Source organism: Natator depressus, chromosome 3 (assembly GCF_965152275.1).
Source record: "Natator depressus isolate rNatDep1 chromosome 3, rNatDep2.hap1, whole genome shotgun sequence".
Taxonomy (NCBI): domain Eukaryota; kingdom Metazoa; phylum Chordata; order Testudines; family Cheloniidae; genus Natator; species Natator depressus.
This window is the reverse complement of record NC_134236.1, coordinates 166,047,026-166,060,772: the sequence shown is the minus strand read 5'-3', so window position 1 is coordinate 166,060,772 and position 13,747 is coordinate 166,047,026. Positions and strand designations below refer to the sequence as shown.

The following is a 13,747-nucleotide window of genomic DNA, read 5'->3' as shown; positions in this document are numbered from 1 at the left end:
TGTGAATTGAGACATTCCATGGAGGACCTGCTGGGGTCTGCTATACTCCTAAATCATGCTTATCCAGACCGCTATATCTCCTGCCTTTCAGATTACGTAGCTCCAAAGGTAAGTGTTAGTAACTCTAGATAATCATATGGGAACTGGAAAATCCTCAATGGGAGGAGTAAGTACAGAAAACAATGTTAGCTAAAACTGCCCAGCTATCATGTATAGGTAAGATGTGTAGCATATGTGACTGCATACAACTCCCACCTTGAGTCATCAGCAGACATTAAACCTTGGAACTACAAGGCACAGCCCTTAACCACGTGACTGAAAGAAGTAACTCTATTTGCTGTTAGTAGTAACAGATGCTTAGCCTCCGGGATCTAGCCACAAGGGAACACAGCACAATTAGTTAGTGAGTTACACCTGCTATTTGGCAGAGGCTATGGATGTACACTCTGTGCATGACAAATAATGCTTGTTGTTATAATAATGCTTGGGTGCATTTTAAACCACTGAAGTGTATAAATTGCAGAGCAGAAGTTACTGCAGGGCAAGATTAATTTATGAGTTTTCTGTAGAAAGCTCAATAGTATTCTAGTATCCCATATTACAGTTAGCCTGACTCCTTTCCAGTTCCCGCACCCTCATTTCAGACTTTGGCTGAGATGGCCCAAGCAGTGTGTCTACGATAAGTCACAGGTATTGTGGTTTGGTGTTGCCCTGTTGTTTTGCACTAAAATGTTCCCCGCTCTTTTAGCAGCAATTTATAATCTGTATCAGTCATGGGAACATATTGCTCACTAGGAGGAGGGCTGGATACCTGCATTTGGCAAAAGGGCCAAATTCTACCCTTTGGTAGTAAATATGGAGAGAGAGTGTTTATCTTGGGGCTTATTGTGCTATAGCCATGGGAAACACCTACTTTTCTCCTTCTGTGATCAAGGAGCAAGTCTCAGTGAGACTTTCGTTCAAATGTTTTTGCTCTTCATTTCAAGGATCATTGCAAAAACTTCTCCCAACTCCATGTACCATGTTTGCATAGTGTGTATTATGTCCCTCTCTGGTGGCTGGTCTACACAGAGAATAAGAGCCTATGATTTCTGCCTGTTAAAGGAGCTATTCTTTTAGCTGAAGTGGTAGAAGTATGTGCTACAGAGATGAAGGTTCTATGTTCAAACCCAGTTGGTGACCTATCCTAGAGGTTGTTACAGTTACTCCCAGCAAAAAATTGTGATCTGTTGTTTATCACCAACTTTTGGTTTTGAAATATTTCAAAAAACATTGTTTGTTACCAAATATATTTAATTAGGGAGGCAGTGTCGTTTTGTGGATAGAGTGCTAGTGTGGGACTCAGGAGGCTTGTGTTCTGTTCCCAGTTCTGTCACTGGCCTGCTCTGTGATCTTATGCAAGTCACTTCACCTCTCCCTGCCTCAGTTTTCTCATCTTTAAAATGGAGATAATGATCCTGACTTCTTTAGTAAATCACTTTAAGAGTCCTTTCTCCAACACTTGCTGAAAATGAAACAATGTGGCCAGCCTTTGTCTGTTCCCAATATTATAAAGAATACTTAAATAGTCTAATGTCTGCAAGTAACTTCGGAAGAGAGGAATCTGATACTGGAAAGATCTCAGTTTATGTACAGCATCAGTCACCTGAATAGTGAACACTCCAGAGAATTGTGAGCTCTGTAGAACGTTGGCACATGCAGAAGTCAAATAGTATTCATGCAGCTTTTCCTTATTTAAAAAAAAACACACTGGTTTAGCTGTATGACAAATACCTTGTAGTCTAGACCACAAACTTATTCTGTCTAGAACAGAGACATCCTTAAACCTTAACCTAGGAGACTTCTGAAAGAAAATGAGCATACATGAAGAAGAAGCATACATGAAGAAAGAGAAGCACTAAATATTACTCCAAGAGTTTCTTTTCAAAGATATGGAAACTGTGCTGATTCATCCTAAGTAGGAGAGTATTGAGAACTTGAGTGCTTTATTCACTAGATTTAATAAGAACAACTGCACAAAGGGGAGGTAGAACTCTGCTCCTAGTAGTGGTAGCTTCTCTGATTCTACATTCAGTAGAACCTGCTTAGCTGTACCAGAAAATTATTTAGCAGTATCTGTGTATGTGTATTTAAAACTAAATAGTGAGCTGGAAATGTTGAGTGATTTGGGACCATATATGCTATTCTCTTCAAGTGAGGTTTCAGTTTTAAAATCAATGGTACAATTTAAAAACAGGTTTTAATTTCAGTGCATGTTAGTGAGAGATTTTTGGGGTTATCCTGTTAAGAAAAATCTCCAGCAGGAACTGATCCTGTTAATTAATATATTGATTTACTAGGTAACATAAAGAGAAACAGCTAATATGTATGTATAACCCTATAGTATTTATATCAGGAGAAGTTCCATGCTAGCTTTGTGAAATCTTGTGTTTTAATATCTTCCAGTAGCTTCACTTATAATCTAAGCACATTTCAAATTGAAAAGATGTGTTTTCCCTTAAGCCTACAAATTCAACCAGAGATCCAATCATTAAGCTAGGTTCTTATTACCTTGCACATCATCACAGGTGATAAAGTTTCTGCAAGTTATGCCTTAACTTTCACTTGACCAGTTGATCTTCACATATTTGAACTGATTAGCCTTGAAATTATCACACATGACATAGTTCTGTCAATGATAGACAAACAGAGATGTAGCTCACTCTTCCTGACTTGTTTTGGTGCTGCAGGAATAAGAAGTAATAAAAAAGTGTTTTTGTTACAGAAGTCAGCAGATGCAACTGTGAATTCACACAGGGAACAGATGTGATCAGTAAAAGGATACAATGGGTCACTTTTCAGAGTAGTACTGCAGTTTAAGACAAACTTGCATAGATCCTAACTGAATATTCAAGAGAAGGCTGCTCTCAGACATATTAACACTTTTTAAGTCTCATAAAACCTTTTATAGTCCTTAAACACTCCCTTTTCTCCCATCAGCCATTGCATCAACTGCAGAGAAGGAAAAATACCATTAATATCTGATGTGGCAGAAGTAGTGCTGTTCTGAAGAGCTGCCATTACAAATGCTTCCCTTGAGACCCAAAGTCTCAGCTGCAGAAGATCTCTGGTCTGAAACAGGCTTCCTTGTGAACAGGTAAGCACTGAGACTTTTATTCCATTTTAATTTAGTGGAAAAGGCTTTTACCCCTGTTGTACTTAATTAAGAGTCTCCTTTTCTCTCCTTATACCTGCAGTCTTGGAGAGGGGAAGTAAAGCTTTGCTGAGAGAGTAATCTGATAAGGAAAAGAGATTCAGAAGGTTGAACAGAGTATGGATGGGCAGCCTCAGAAAGGGAAACAGAGAAATCTAGGAACTCTTCAATCTCCCTTAGACTTAGCTTCTACTGTTGGTGCTAGTCAACATAGCCACAACCTTGACTGTAGTTCCACTCTGATATAACTAGGCAACAAGACCTTTGATTACATTTTATTTTGTAGAAGTAAGGTAATGCCAGACCCAGTCAAGATGCTGGCTTCTAACATGAAACATCTCTAAAATGTTAAAGAACTTCTAATGTTAAGATGGAAATATAATTCTTCTTTCCAGAGTGGCTTAAAAATGGTAATCCCTGGTTGTCTTTTGTTTGAGAAGTAGTTCATAGTAAATAGCTTTGTATTTTGAAGCGTAAGAGAAAACAAAAGATTGCACTTAATGATAGTGACATTTCAGCTATGTTGTTTTTTGCCCTCCATTTTAATACAGCTCCAGCAGGAGAAAATACAAAGAAAATTACAATAAAAACATCAGTCTGGTCCTGCAACGCTTACCCAAGTGAGTAGTCCCACTTCAGTTGGGCTACTCACAGAAGGGTTGCAGGATAGGGTGTTTAATCAACTGTTTAAAAATTAGACTTAAACATTTAGTAGAACCCAAAAGGAGACCCCGAAAAATTCAACATTGTTGCACTTTACAAGCGGCACAGTGACTAAACAAACATGGTTGAGCGATCTAGTGGCAGCAGGAGACCTGCTAATGCAAATACTTAGTGGAGTGACTCATAAAAATAAACCAAAAGAAGAACATTAATCAGCTTGCTTTTTTAAAAACTTAATATCTTAAAAGCACAAGCAGATCAGCAAGCACAAACTTTGAACACAGCTTACACATATAAGCTGTGTTTTTGTGTTTGTTATCCTGTACTTGAATGTGGCATATCCAGGAGATTTCACCATAGAGTTGAAAGTAAAATAACATTTCTTGTTAAAACACAAATAAAACTTTTTGTTAAACTTGCAAGAGGTGAAAACATCTGAAGAGCTTGCCTAGCTGTCTATATATACTGTGCTGCTCATCATTATAGTATATAGTGGCTAGTCCAGACATGGCAGGCTGGGATTGTAAGATTTTAGGGGCAGGGATTGTTTTCTTGGTTTGTTTATACAGTGCCTAGCACAACAGGCTGTGATCTTTGCCTGGGGCTCTTAGGCGCTACCACAATACAAATAGAGTAAAACAAATATTGAGAATAACATTTTAAATGCAAAAAAAAAAGGAGTACTTGTGGCACCTTAGAGACTAACCAGTTTATTTTAATATTTTATTAAATTATTTTAATATTTTATTTTAATAAACTGGTTAGTCTCTAAGGTGCCACAAGTACTCCTTTTCTTTTTTCTTTTTACGAATACAGACTAACACGGCTGTTACTCTGAAACCTGTCATTTTAAATGCAATTACATTGCAAAACCTATTTAGAAGTTCTAGGAACTCATTCTCAGAAGTGCTTAGTGCCTCCAGTCCCAACTGAAATAAATGGGAACTATGAGGACTCAACGCTTTTGAAAAACAGATCGGTAATGTATTGATAGGAATCGATTATATTCCTGTGTGTGTGTGTCTCTCTCTCTCTCTTTTTCCACCCTTCATATGTTTTCAGTGGATTGTATTATCATAAACTAAATGTATTGCAATGCCTATTTAGCTTGCTATGCAACTTAGTATACCTTCACTACTCTAGGAATGTGTTAAATAAACCCTACTACTTCTAAATCTTCCTTCCTAGGAACAGTGATGGCAGGATTTAGACCAACAAACTAAAACCCTGATTCTGTAACTAGCTGTGCTAGTGAAGAGTCCATTGACTTCAGTGTGGCTCTGTGAAGACATGAGATTGGGGAATGATGGTGTATGTAAATCCAACTGCTTGGAGGATAGGGACTTAAAAAAGCTTTTGTCTGTAGTCACTGCATGCAGTGATGCCCAACTATTACTTAGGCATGAAACAATTTTGTTAAGGAAATATCTAAACTAATGAGGTTTAGCTTTTGCAAGAGAATGGACAGTGTGTCAATACTTGGGCCAACACATGAAAATTAACAAGTGCTCAGCACCTTGCAGCATTGAGCTTGGCACAAAGATTGCAGGATTGGGGCTACTACTTTTAAACCTAAAACTAGCATAAACCACATCACGTAAAATCTGTAACCCCAGTGGCATTACACACAAGAACCAACGTAAGTTCATCTGCCCTGGTTACTTTACTTACATCTGTTTACTTACCCCTTTAAATAGGCCTTAATGAAATGATTAGAGTCATTCCTTTGATTGAAATGGTAGCAGGAACGTCTGTTCCTTTGTCTCTTGTCTAATACATAAAGAGCATGATTTGATTCTTGCAATCCTTAATTTCTGGCTGCAGTAAACTGTTGGAGCAACATGTTTCCAAAATACATGTTTCCAACCACTGGAAGGAAGCCTATTTTGCTATTATCTTTATCATTAATTTGCAATAATCATCCAGAAACTCAGACTGGCAGGAAGGATAAAAATATAGAGACAAGCCTTAAATAGCTTGTTGACAGATAGCGCTGGAAATAAATTTAACATCAGTTTCTGCTACAATGAGCACCTGCTTCTATATGGCATCATATTGCTTAAGATGGTATGGTACAGAACATGTCCTGAAGGGCAAATCTTTGGAGTTTGGTAGGCTCTGCAGGAACAACCATGGAATGGTTCTGCTGCTACAGTACTCCGGAATCTGGGGAAGAGAACTGTTTCTCCCCAGTTGCAGAGAATCCCCTTATGCCAAGTCTGGCAACACAGGCTTGGTGTGGGGTAGAGGAGATTTTTTAACTCATGTAGGCAGGGACCCAGGTTCTTATTTGAGCACAGCTGTCCTATGTTCAGGACTGTACGTATCTATGGTGCCATATAAGTAGTAGTATTTATTGGCTCAGTTGTAGAAATGGGTAAAAGCAAGAATGGTTTTGTAGGATAGGGTTTTACCTTTGCAAAACCAAACCCAAAGCTGGTTTGGATTCAGGTCTCACTTTATCCAAGCCCTCAAAGATCAGAGGGAAGGTGAGCAGCATGGTTCAGCTAGATAGTTATGGTTTTGGCCCACCTGTAAACTTGTTCCATACCTAAGTAGAGCAGTGATCAACTGAATTGTAAGTGTAGTGCTGTACTTTGCTTAAGAGCCTTTGGTGAGGGACTTTGATTATTATTTCAGAGAGCCTTTGACAATGTCAATATTCACAACAAATCCTCCTTTTGGATGCACACAGGTGATTTCCCCCTGGGAGTGACATGCATGGACATCTGAGAGCAGTATTTTATTCTAATTGTAATTGGACTTATTACAGTGGCACATACCATTACAGTCCCATACTATTTGTTACTTTGTAACATCACACTGTCCATACCATGTGGGGCCCTCTTCACAGGGCTCTGTAATAGGCTTGGCTATTCCTTCCTGACAAAGATGAGGAAGAGTTAGAAGCCCATGATTTGTCTGACTCCTCCTATAATAACCTTAAATAAATGTCATGCACATAACCTTATGACTCCTTCTGGAAACTGATAACTTACTGTGCATAAAAACGGCCGTACTGGGTCAGACCAATGGTCCATCTAGCCCAGTATCCTGTCTTCCGACAGTGGCCAATGCCAGGTGCCCCAGAGGGAATGAAGAGAACAAGTAATCATCAAGTGATCCACCCCCTGTTGCCCATTCCCAGCTTCTTGCAAACAGAGGCTAGGGACACCATCCCTGCCCATCCTGGCTATTAGCCATTGATGGACCTATCCTCCATGAATTTATCTAGTTATTTTTTGAGCTCTGTCATAGTCTTGGCCTTCACAACATCCTCTGGCAAGGAGTTCCACAGGATGACTGTGTTTTAGTTTTAAACCTGCTGCCTATTAATTTCATTTGGTGACCCATAGTTCTTGTGTTATGAGAAGAAGTAAATAACACTTCCTTATTTACTTTTTCCACACCAGTCATGATTTTATAGATCTGTCATATTCCCCCTTAGACACCTCTTTTCCAAGCTGAAAAATCCCAATCTTATTAATCTCTCCTCATACGGAAGCTGTACCATACCCCTAATCATTTTTGTCACCTTTTTCTGAACCTTTTTCAATTCCAATATATCTTTTTTTGAGATGGGACAACGACATCTGCACGCAGTGTTCAAGGCGCAGGCATACCATGGGTTGATTTATATAGGGGCAATATGATATTTTCTATCTTATTATCTATCCCTTTCTTAATGATTCCCAGCATTCTGTTCGCTTTTTTGAATGCCATTGCACATTAAGTGGATGTTTTCAGAGAACTATCCACAATGACTCCAAGATCTCTTTCTTGAGTGGTAACCAGTATCAGGGGGTAGCCGTGTTAGTCTGTATGCACAAAAACAACAAGGAGTCTGGTGGCACCTTAAAGACTAACAGATTTATTTCGGCATAAGCTTTCGTGGGTAAAAAACCACTTCTTCAAATGCATGGAGTGAAAATTACAGATGCAGGCATTATATACTGACACATGAAGAGAAGGGAGTTACCTCACAAGTGGAGAGCCAGTGTTGACAGGGCCAATTCGATCGACTGGCCCTGTCAACACGGCCCTTTCAACACTGGCTCTCCTCCACTTGTGAGGTAACTCCCTTCTCTTCAACAGAACTCCAACTGGCCATCACATACAGTCCTCAGCGAAAACCTCTCCAACTCATCATCAATGATCTACAACCTATCCTGGACAAGTGATCCCTCACTTTCACAGGCCTTGGGAGGCAGGCCAGTCCTCACCCACAGACAACCCGCCAACCTGAAGCATAGTCTCACCAGCAACTACACACCGCACCATAGTAACTGTAACTCAGGAACTAATCCATGCAACAAACCTCGATTCCAACTCTGCCCACATATCTACACCCGCAACACCATCACAGGACCTAACCAGATCAGCCACACCATCACCGGTTCATTCACCTGCACGTCCACCAATGTAATATACGCCATTATGTGTCAGCAATGCCCCTCTGCTATGTACTTTGGCCAGACTGGACAGTCCCTACATAAAAGGATAAATGGACACAAATCCAATATTAGGAATGGCAATTGTGACGGGGCAAGGCCAGATAGATATATTAGCTCCAGGCTAAACAAATCCCTGGTACCAGGTTAAGTGAAATGGAAGCTGCTCCAGGTCAATTAAGACACCTGGGGCCAATTAAGAACTTTCCAGAAGGCAGGGAGAATGCTAGGTTGATTGGGACACCTGAAGCCAATCAGGGGCTGGCTGAAACTAGTTAAAAGCCTCCCAGTCCGTCAGGTGGGTGTCCATGTCAGGAGTTGTGGGAGGAAGTTGCGCTGTTGGAGAGGCTGAGTAGTACACACCACATCAGGCACAAGGACGGAGGCCCTGAGGTAAGGGTGAAGTGGAGCTTGAGGAAGTGAGGACTGCTGTGGGGGAAGTAGCCCAGGGAATTGTACATGTCATGTTTCTAAAAGGTCAGCTACCATAGCTGATACTATTAGGATCCCTGGGCTGGAGCACGGAATAGAGGGTGGGCCCGGGCTCCTCCCCCCCCACCTTTCCCCCTGATTAATCACTGAGCCTGGGAGACATCAGAGACTGTGCAAGGAAGGATAACTTCTCCTCATCTCCCATGCTGGCTTATGATGAAAATGGCTCAGTAGACTGTGACCCTTGTCTCTAGAGAAAGAAGGGTTACGTGGAGGGTCACAGTGAGCTTCTGAGCCTAGCGAAATCTGCCAGGAAACGCGGGACCCATGGAGGCAAGGACAGAACTTTGTCACACAATATACAAAAACCTGTAGGGGAACTCTTCAACCTCCCTGGACGCACAAGAGCAGATTTAAAGGTAGTCTTCCTGCAGCAAAAAAACTTCAAGACCAGACTTCAAAGAGAAACCGCTGAGCTTCAGTTCATTTGCAAATTTGACACCATCAGCTCAGGATTAAACAAAGACTGTGAATGGCTAGCCAACTACAAAAGCAGTTTCTCCTCCCTTGGTGTTCACACCTCAACTTGCTAGAAGAGGGCCTCATCCTCCCGGATTGAACTAACCTCATTATCCCTAACCTGGTTCTTGCTTGCATATTTATACCTGTCTCTGGAAATTTCCACTACATGCATCCGACGAAGTGAGCACTCACCCACGAAAGCTTATGCTCCAATACGTCTGTTAGTCTGTAAGGTGCCACAGGACTCTTTGCCACTTTTACATCCATTTTAGAACATGGCCCTGGGGAATTGCAGTGGTAACTAACACAATGTTAAACAGGGCAGTCTCTGGCTACGTTCAGGGCTGGATTTTCATTTATGCTAAAGCCTCCTACATCACCTTGGAAGTGTAAAGGGGTCTTAATGGATGTAAATATTAAGGCCCTCTGTGTTTGATTTTAAGGTCATAGTCATGTTCTAATGTGGTGTAATTTCCCAGTGTAGACAAACCCTCAGTCAGCCCTTCCTCTTGCACCAGAGAATGCAGATAATTCAGGAAGAGATTGTTGTAATGACTTTTGTTTAACATAATAGCTTAATTTCAGCTCTTTAGCTGATATGTTTTGCATTGGAACTTTTGTTGACTAGCACACCACTTATTTATTAATTGGCATATGAAATCCGGTGAAGCCAAGCCACAGCATTCTTATCAACGATGTTCAAGGCACAAAGACCAATATGTGTTATGGTTTGTGGCTGCCCACATTGACATAGTGACTGTTTCTAAATACCACTGAAGTTTGACTGCAGCACAAATTCCATGTCTGGTATGAAACTGGTTCAGAAGGCTCCATTGCCTTCACAGTAAATCAAACCTGGACTAATGTTGAGTGGGGTCCGAGATGAGATAATGATTTGTCACTTTCTCAGCAGACCATGACGCTCACCACACATCCTTTACCATAAATCCCTTACCCAGTAAATTTATCCACAACAGGTGGCATGAGGGCAGATGACCATGGGGTGAATTAAACAAGTCTTTAATTAACAGTAGATGTGGCATATTGCACCACTTTGTCATGAGCTTTACTACACTTTCCTCTCTGTGAGCACTGGGTGGAACAATATTGCAGAGAACCAGTAACCATGGTAGAGAAATAGATTTTAAGTGTGCCTGAAATAATACACATGGTGCAATTAAGTTGTATGGTGATCATCTTTGTGCGAGATGAGCAAGCCCATACTGGAGTGTGATACTCCACTACCAACTAACAGAGTGCCAAGGCTGAAGTGCGTAACTTTTGGGCATTGGTGCCCCATGTCGTTCTGGCCAGTTTTCTGAGCAGATTGTTGCATGTTTTTGACTTTAGTTGCTGTCTTTGTAAGATGGTCACGATATGTGAACAGTTCTATCCAACACGACACCTAGATAAACCGGGTGTGAATCATGCTTTATTTGCTGAGCACTGAGAACTATGTTCAGATCTCTGCCTGCTTGTGCATGATGTAAGAGAAAAATACTCAACACAGTCTTACTTTCACTTGATATCAGGCGCCACTGACGACAATAATCTGCCATAACCACCGTATCTGCATTCAGGGCACTCTCAAGTATGTCAAAGGAGTGTGACTGTGTTCCGAGGCATATCTTGTCCGCATAAACAAATTTGTGGGACCCGGTATGTAGTAGGTCATTCGAATATAAGTTGAATAATGTTGGAGAAAATACCTCCTTGCAGGAGGTCATTCTTCTTCTGGTGCTTTCAAGCACATGTTCTAGCACCAATATGCACACAGAAATGGTGATTTCTCAGAAACCGAACCATTGCATATACTAACCAGCTTGACATATTTCTAGACAATTTCATCAAAAGGCCTGTGTGCCAAACCGTATTGTATGCCACGGTCAGGACAAGGAAAACCGATCCATTCTTCAGCCTATGTTGGAATCCAATGCCAGCACTTCATCACCTGTACTATGACTGCAGTGAAAACTGGCTTGCTCTGGTGCCAGCATGCCTTCCATAGATGGTGAAATTCTTTCCAAAATCAGATGCTTGAGCACCTTAAAGCAGACACTTAGAAGTGAAATTGGTCTGTAGCTAGAAGGCAAGTATGGATCTTTCCCAGGTTTCAGCAAGGCAATGATCCTCGCTTGTTGCCAGATTCTAGGCAATCTGGATTCACACACAACTCTCATGAGCCATTCCTGAGTGCAAGGACCCAGATGTCTCATGAATTCAGGTGCAACTCGATCATATCCAGGAGCTGTACCCATTTTTAAATCATTCAGCCCTTTACCTGTCATTTGATAGCTTTGTCAACAGGAGCTTTGGTATCCTTCAACAGATGACTGGCAATCTGATTTGGAGTCACTGCTGGCCTGGTTTGTGCATATGGATGTTGAGCTGCACCTAGTCGATGAATTAAGCTCCATCTCTTCTGGCTTGACTGACTGTGTAAAGTTAAGCACCACTATTGCTTCCCGCCATCGAGACTGGCGAGGGGAATGATTCTGTAAGATGATCTGCAATCTCCAGATCACCTAACTGCTCATACTGCCTCAGCCGGTCTGCACAATCCTCTTTCAAACATGGAATTTACACTGGTTGGAAGTGTAACCCTTCTGCCAGGCCAAGCTGATAGCAGCAAGGGCCGGGTTCAGTACACAGGGGTTCCCTCTCATCAAAGCAAATGCAAAAGTGGCTCGAGCCCCCACCCAGTGACCTGGGAAAATCCTACACACTCCCTGGGCGCCTCAAAGAGGCAATACTTCCCCTCTCGCAAGCAAGCACAGGGTCTCGGTGTAGCAGAGAATCTTTAATAACTTGAGGTAAACGACATCAGCATTACATTGGGAAAACACCACAACTAGTGTTCATTAACCAAACCATGAGCAAAGACCCACCCCAGCAAATTGGGCCACATCCTTTCCCTTGGATTCTTGAGTCCCACAACCCAAACGTCTCTTGAGTCCAGCAATCCAAAAAATCACCCAAAGTCCAAAAAGTCCAGCCCCAGAGTTCAAAAGTTCATCTGCAGAGTGTTACTCCCCAGTCTGGCTAAAAATGTGCCTGTGGGGGGGGGGGGGGAAGAGGTAAGGGGCACCTTACATGACCTGAAGCTCACTGCCCCACAGGGCTCCGCTCTGCACAGCTCGGCTGCACTCGCCATCTCACGAACGCTCCGCTAGCCTATCCACAAACAGCACCACTGCACTCTAGATCTTCCAGCTCCCCACTACTTGACACAGTGCTCAGTGATTTCAGTTCTCAGTGATTTTAGCTCTTTAGTGATTTCAGCTCATAGTAGTGGGAGCCTTAGGGCTGGTGCACCATAAGGCCAAAGTGAATTCAGCACAGTACCTGTAGCAAGACTCTTAATAGACCCAAAAGTAGCTCTGACATTCCACAGTGGAGAGAGACAGAGGTGCAATTGGTGTTTCAGGCCCTCACAAAGGGGCCCACACCACCAGGTACTAATGCCTGTCTCAAGCCTCTCTCAATTCACTGAGTTTTGGAACCCATGTCCCTTGCCTAGCGAGTGCTACTTAGTTGATGGTGAGTACCTCCATCATAACAAAAAGCCAAGTACACTTCCACTGTCCTTGATTCCCATAATCAGGGTAATAACAATTTATTCTTCCTGCCCCAGTAACAGAGACACTGGGGATCCCACAGCAGCCAAAGTGACCATTTGGGCAGCTATGGCCTCATTCTAGGCGGGGTGGGTGTGCCTATGCAAATGAGATCAGCCCCTGAAGTTCTTTTCCACAACTTGCCACACCTCACCACCAGATGTCAGGGTGGAGCTCATCCTGACTCTGCTTACAGAAGCTGCATGGAATTGTTGCACCTGCAGCTTTAAAAATGGCACACCAAAAATGCCAGTTTGCATCTTCCATGGAAGAGATGTGTAATGGGATGGTTACAATGCTCCGTTCTAAGTACTCTGTAAAGGAGCCCCAATCTGCCTTCCGGAAGTTCCATCTAGGCTTCAGTACGCTCCGTATCATCGGAAGACTTATTTCCACTAATGGTAGAGGGAGGAAACTCAGTCACAACATTCCCCGGTTTTTAGGAAGTGAAGCTCCTAAGGCTTTTAAATCCGTATATCAAAGAAAACATGCTCAGGTGTGGTGGTGTCAGCTCCCTAACACCACCATCCTGTTAGCCACTCAAGCACTCTCCTCCTGGAAATACTAGACCTTACTTTGCCTTGCAGGTTAACAATAGTTGCGCCCCAGTTTGCAAGTTCGTTTCAAGCATTCCCCTTTAGTGCCCAGCCCCTTATCCACTGAACACCCACAGAAATACCAGGCCTGCTGTCCCCAAGGGAACAGCACGCACCCCAGCTTGTATGAGTCCACTTAGGATCATCTCCTTTGTTTAATACCATAATACTTAACTTATTCTTGTTTTCACATAAATATATATTACCAAAGATTTTGAGAGAGAGTGAGTGTACGAATAATGGAAATAAAAGGTTACATATAAAATCATAACG

At 42.1% G+C, this 13,747-nt stretch overlaps 1 protein-coding gene across 2 annotated transcripts in view; it reads left to right on the top strand.

Moving 5' to 3' along the window:
• Positions 1–2,986: 2,986 nt before the first annotated feature.
• The window catches only part of KCNK2 (potassium two pore domain channel subfamily K member 2), a 207,343-nt gene continuing 196,582 nt past the window's right edge, over positions 2,987–13,747 (top strand). Inside the window, exon 1 of one of the 2 annotated variants that reach the window (XM_074949261.1) lies at positions 2,987–3,136. The gene's annotated coding sequence lies outside the window, so the exon portion shown is untranslated. The remainder of the gene's footprint in view (positions 3,137–13,747) is intronic. The other variant, XM_074949263.1, reaches the window with a different exon arrangement.